This window comes from Pinus tabuliformis, chromosome X (genome assembly GCF_031772625.1).
Source record: "Pinus tabuliformis cultivar Carrire ecotype Pingquan chromosome X, CPIR1, whole genome shotgun sequence".
Lineage (NCBI taxonomy): Eukaryota > Viridiplantae > Streptophyta > Pinopsida > Pinales > Pinaceae > Pinus > Pinus tabuliformis.
Window position 1 is genome coordinate 563,206,671 of NC_142308.1, and position 6,227 is coordinate 563,212,897.

The window sequence follows — 6,227 nt, forward strand, 5'->3', positions numbered from 1 at the left end:
CATATTTTGGATTAATTGTCTTTGCATAATATTGACCTTTAAGCAATGATTGTAGTATACGAAATTCAATATATGCGGCCCTGAATTGTGGCATACTTCTTGTGCATTATTCTTCCCTATACTTGTTGGTAATACAAGACCCTTTAGAGAGAGAGAGAGAGAGAGAGAGAGAGAGAGAGAGAGAGAGAGAGAGAGATGTTTTTCAAGAAGAGTTGACTCAATTGAAACGTTTAGCAGAGAGATGTTTTTCAAGAAGAGTTGACTCAATTGAAACGCGTTTAGCAGTAAGGGTTTTACTTTTACACACAATTTCATGAAATTCACTTGCAACAGTATGGTCAAAGTCTCTCTTGTTTGGTGACAAGTTAAATATCTCCTATGTCACAAAATATGTTATGAGTAAAAGGGATATAGGTACAATATACAACACCCTCTTATTTAACAATGTTTGATATAATAGTGTCCTAGATATTCTTGGCAAGCATGACAATGATATATGAGTTAAGGTGAAAATGAGTTACTAATACATATGATAGTGAGAATGTGATTTTATAATAGTAGATTGGAGGAATATGCTAGTAACCTTGTTGCGCAATAGTGACCCTATTGTATAACTATGACAACAAACCTATTACATAACAATGACTTCATTGAATGACAATGACATTAACCTTTGATATGATAACCTTTAGGACTTTGTTTTGAGTTGACCTTTACACTTGTGGACTGTTGTTCGAAGTCTTGAAGTGGCAGTCGAAGTTTAGCATCACTGTTGATGTAAGGTGGAAGGAGTAGCTCAACATTGTAAACAAGGATCTATGCAAGCTTCAGTGGAATTTTCATGTAGCAGTAAAGTTCCCTCATCCCTTTTCTACAAAACATATGGTATTGGCATGACAGGGATAAGAAAATTATGCGTTGTAGAGTATTTATGTTTAGCTTTGGAGGTTTTGTAGTGTCACTAAGATCACAATATTTGCATCATCAACAGTTGAAATATAAAGCATTATATAGACAATTTAAAGATCTTGAATATGTTAGAGTAGTTCATCTTGAAAAGTAAATCATATTTGTTGGCATGATATCTCTACAAAGTGTTGTTGAAATTGAATACTACATCCTATGAGCTACAACAATGAAACTAGTAGTTAGCCACATTATTCTTCTACAATAGTGCAACAACCTCAATAAATTGATATTTATATATATGAAATAATCTTATCTTAGAGGGTGTTATCTACATAGCATAGATCATTTCTCCTTGATGATAGAAATTTGTTGTGGCTCTTGAATATTGTATATGGAAAAGTTGTTTATATGCAAGAAGCATGATCTAGATTAATGGGAAAGTCATAAATATAAGATGAGGCTATGAGAAATTTGTAGTAAGAAGAACACACACATTGAACATCAGTAGTAGTGGTAGTGGTGGTAGCATTGAGAAGAGGCAAAAATATTTATTGAAAACATAACGTTGGTTTGGTGCAAAATAATAATGTTGACAGTCATATTGTGATTGAGGAGAACTAGGTTTGATAGTGGCACATTGAGTAGGGTCATTGTAGATTGTTGATAAACATGAGAGATTACAGTGCTTACTGATGAACAAAAGTAGATTTGATTTGATGAGCATATTGAGAAGAGGTAAAATTGATTGACAAAGATTGTATATTAGGCTCTTGTATTACAATTTCTCTATCTCGGTTTTGAGCACAAGTGGATCCGGTCTGAAAAATGTGAGACATGGTCTGTCGGTTGATTAGGGTGGCAGGGTGGTGCAAGGAAGTAGAGCAGAGTCTCCTTCAGGTTGGATCTTGATAACACTTCAGGGTGGTAGGGTGGTGCTAGGGCAGGTTAGAGCCTTCACAGGGCATTGGAGAATCCATCTAATTGCAACTGCTAAACAGGGTGTTGGAGCATCCTTCAGGTTGGATCCTGTAAACTATGGCGTTGAAGCGTACTCTCAATTGTAGTTGGTAAATAGTGCATTAGATTGTCCTACAAGTTGGAACCTATAACCATAGGGTTGGATCCTCCTCCAGTTTGATCTAAAAATATTGATATACATTTTACTGAAAGAAAAATATTAAAAAGTGTTCGGTGGTTTTTGTCTAAGAGGGGTTTCCACCTAAAAATATCTTTATATATTTTATTTATTATTTTACATTGTTGAATGGTGTTGATGAATGTTTAAATTTATCTCATTCTAATAACAATTAAGTTAAAAATATACTAGTTGATAATAAATATTGATTCACCCCCCTCTTAGTATTTCCAACAAACTCCCTTAATAACAAGATCCTAACTTGTTTAGGCTTGTTACGTAAATTCTTCATGATAGCTTCATTTATTACAATTCCCACATAGGGGTATAGGAATTGCATAGAAGAATGTAGAAAATGAGAGAGAAGAATGGAGCAAGGTTTTCCATGCTAGTCTTTTGATCTTCAAAAAAAATTGATAGGTGCCAAGTCCATTCGGCAATGGGGCCATAGTTTCCTACCATCTACATATAAGCATATACAAATTACATTCCTAAATTTTGGTAACTTATTTTGTTCCTACAACAAATATGCAAAAATAATCTTTTTAATTTGAAGATGTGAAAATAGAGTCATTTTGATACATTTGATACACAAAAAAATTATGTGCTCACATTACGTATGGGATTGTAATGTTGGAGCATTTAGGATTTGGACATAAAAATCATTTATTGTGAAAATATAGGTCAATAGGAAGATTTAAGTCAACATAGATAAATTAAATTAGATGAGACTTAAGCGACTCACTTTCCAATAACTCCAAGAATTGATTGTACATAATGTTGTCATAATGATTCATAAGAATATAGGAATATAGCAAATATAAAATCTCGAACTAAAATTTATATCTTTCAGAACCTAATTTTTAACAACAAAAGGATGAACCAATAACAAGGAAGAAGATGACCTAATGAAACGCCTACCTAGTAATCTCTATCATAGTCATGACACACATAAAAACAAATATGTACATGGAATTTGAATATAGAAAAATAATGGCATTTTATAGAAGAAAAGTAACCATTTATGGGGGAAAAGAAAAATTAAAATAATTAAAAAGGAAAAAAAAATGGGAGGGAAAAGTTGAGGTTAGGTATTTATATGATCATAAAAGACTTTAATGTTCTTGAAATTAGGAAAAAAGTTTTGACTTTCCTATTCATAAGCAATTAGCTAGCTCTAAACATTAATAAACTACATTAAAATAGGGCTAATGGAAAATATATAGTAACGAGTTTTTCAAAATAAAGGAGTATTCTACAACTATAAGTGTTGATGGGAAATCCTAGTCATCAGAAATACATAAAACAATCCTTCGAATTGGTAGACAATTCAAAAGAAATTTCAATATAGTTTTAATGGTCTATTAAAGCTATAGAATATAATAATTTAGTATTTATTGGTATCCAATGGATGATTTGTTAATATGGCAGCTTAGGGACAATTATCTCCTTTTGACAACCTTATCAAGAAAGACCCCTCTTATCCCTTAGAAGAATTTAATTTGGTTAAGGAAAAGTACTATTTTTTAATGTGAAATCCACATGTGCACAAAAGTTCAAGTCGATATGGAAGAGGAAATTCGACCCCCTTAACCACATATAAATAGACATAGAATGTTTGAAATCTGTGAGCTATTGAAAGTCATCATTTTTTTAGTTACCGAAAGTTGTATTTCTGTGATTTGCGATCTACTAAAAGTCATCATTCTATAGCTACCTAAAATTTTCTTTCTGCGATCTGAAAACTATAGAAAGTTTGTGATCTGCGAGCTACTGAAAGTCTTCATTTTGCAACTACCAAAAGTTGTCTTTCTGCGATTTGTGAGCTACAGAAAGTTGCTTTTCTCTAAATTTGTTGACTTATGAAAATTGGAATATTTGACTAGATTTGACTTTTGAGGCTTATCTATTGGATATTGGTTGGTTGTTATCTTGAATAGTCAAAGAATTGACTTTGACTCTTTTTGATGATATAAATCATTGTACTCTTTGTTGAACATTTTATGACAATCTAATAAGAAGAAGAATTCGATAGGGTTTCCCCCTTGTGGGGTTTTTCCCTGACCAAATTTGGTGTCTCTTGTTATCGCTCTTGATTGTCTCTTAATATTCATGGAATTTACTATTATATCTACAATTTCTATTTATCATTGGAAGATTAAATTGTTTCGGAAATATTGTTACTTGAAGATAAGAATTGGGCTAAAGTGATTGTAACAACATAGAACAGTGGAAATTTAACATGGTATCAGAGCTAAGGTGAAGAAAAAACCCAAGGAGACAATAAACAAGAGAAATCATATTTGAAAGAAATTGAGGGAGCCTATTTTATTTAGACAATATGACTTCCTCTTTCTTCAAGGATAATGAGAAGTTGGGTGATTTATCAAACTTTTCTGCTTGGAAGTTCAGGTTGGAAGTTATACTGGATAATAACTATGTTTTGGAAATTGTGCAAGGAAAGGTACTTGAGCCTTTAGAAATGCTTCTGTGTTATCAAATCCAAGTACAAGAAAGGTGACCCCAAAGCTAAGAAAATTCTTATTGATGGTTAGTAAGATCATTTACTTGTTTATGTATGAAGCCTCAAAAAGTCTAAGGATATTTATGATAAGTTGTTTGGGATGTATGAGGTCAACAATTTAAATCATATCCTCTCCTTAAAGAAAAAACTCAAAGAATTGAAAATGAACAAGCGAGAATCTGTGCAATCCTATATCATGAGGGTATCCCATCTAAGGGACCAATTGCAGATTGTTAGTGAGCCTATGTTTGATAGAGAGTTGGAGATGATCACTCCTCAAGGTCTTCCTTCTATTTGGAAAACCTTTATTACCACTATAAGAAAAAGCAATAGACTCCTAACATTTTATGAGCACGTTGGACAATGCACTCAAGAGGAAATCGAGATGATTGCCAGAGGAAGGATTCAAAAGCATGAAGAAGGAAAGCCCTCTACATTTTATACACAAGACAAGAAGCGGAAAAGTAGAGGGAGATCATTGAATCCAAGGAATTCTTTGCTCGAATCCAAGGACTCCAAGAGAATTTTGAGAAAATATATTCCTCAAGTTGAATGCTTCAACTACCATAAGTATGGTCACTATGCCCTAGATTTTCCAAGAAAGAGAGATGCTCCAAGGTCCATCTGAGGCTACAAAAAAAACAAGTACAATGATAGAAGAAGAAGTTATGATAAAATAAGGAGAGATGATAAAATAATAAGAGATGCCCCTGATGATCAAGAAAGAGGCTATCATCCACAAAAGAGGACAAGAAATCCCATGTATTAAAATAATGCAGTTGCTAGCCAACCTGAACATATTCTTATTTCCATTCTTCCTAGTTATTCCTCTCCAAATTCGTATGATAGTTGGTTGGTATATAGTGGGGCTTATAGACATTTCTTTGGATATTAGGAATTCCTCACAAATCTGGCTAAGAGGGAGACAAATTTAAAGATCATTCTTGGGGAAAACACTACTCATCTGGTAAGAGGTTTTGGTTCTATCAAATTTTATTTGGATTATAGGGAATCTATACTTCTCCATGATGTTATGTATGTTTCAAGACTAAAGAAGAACTTGGCATCCATGTCTGCCTTGCAAGACAAAGGTATGAGAGTAGATTTCATAAGAGGAAAAGACCACACATGGCCTATGGAATCCCACATGAGGGATGCATTCACATTGGGATCTAGAATTGAGGGACTCTATAGAGTCAATGGAAGACCTCTGCTAGCAATGGTCCATGACATTAATCATCAAAGTGAGTTATGGTGATGAAGTTTGGCACATCTACATTATGAATCCCTACCAATATTGAATAAGTTAGTCTCTGGGATGCTTTATGTTCAAGCAAGTCATGATGGAGTAGTTGTGGGATGTGCTAGTGGGAAGAAGACAAGGGAACCATTCCCCTCTAGCAAGAAGAACACCAATGGAATTCTTCAACTCATTCATTCTGACCTTTGTGGACCCATGCCAGTGCACTCACTTGGTGTCCATGTCTATTATATCATATTCATTGATGACTTCTCTAGGAAAACATGGATTTACTATTTGAAGCATAAGAATTAGGCTTTTGAAAGTCCCTTGTAACCTCAAAATGGTTATACCAGATCAAATATGGATTTGATGGAAGCATTGAGAAATACAAAGCAAAGGATTCTCCCAGAAAGAGG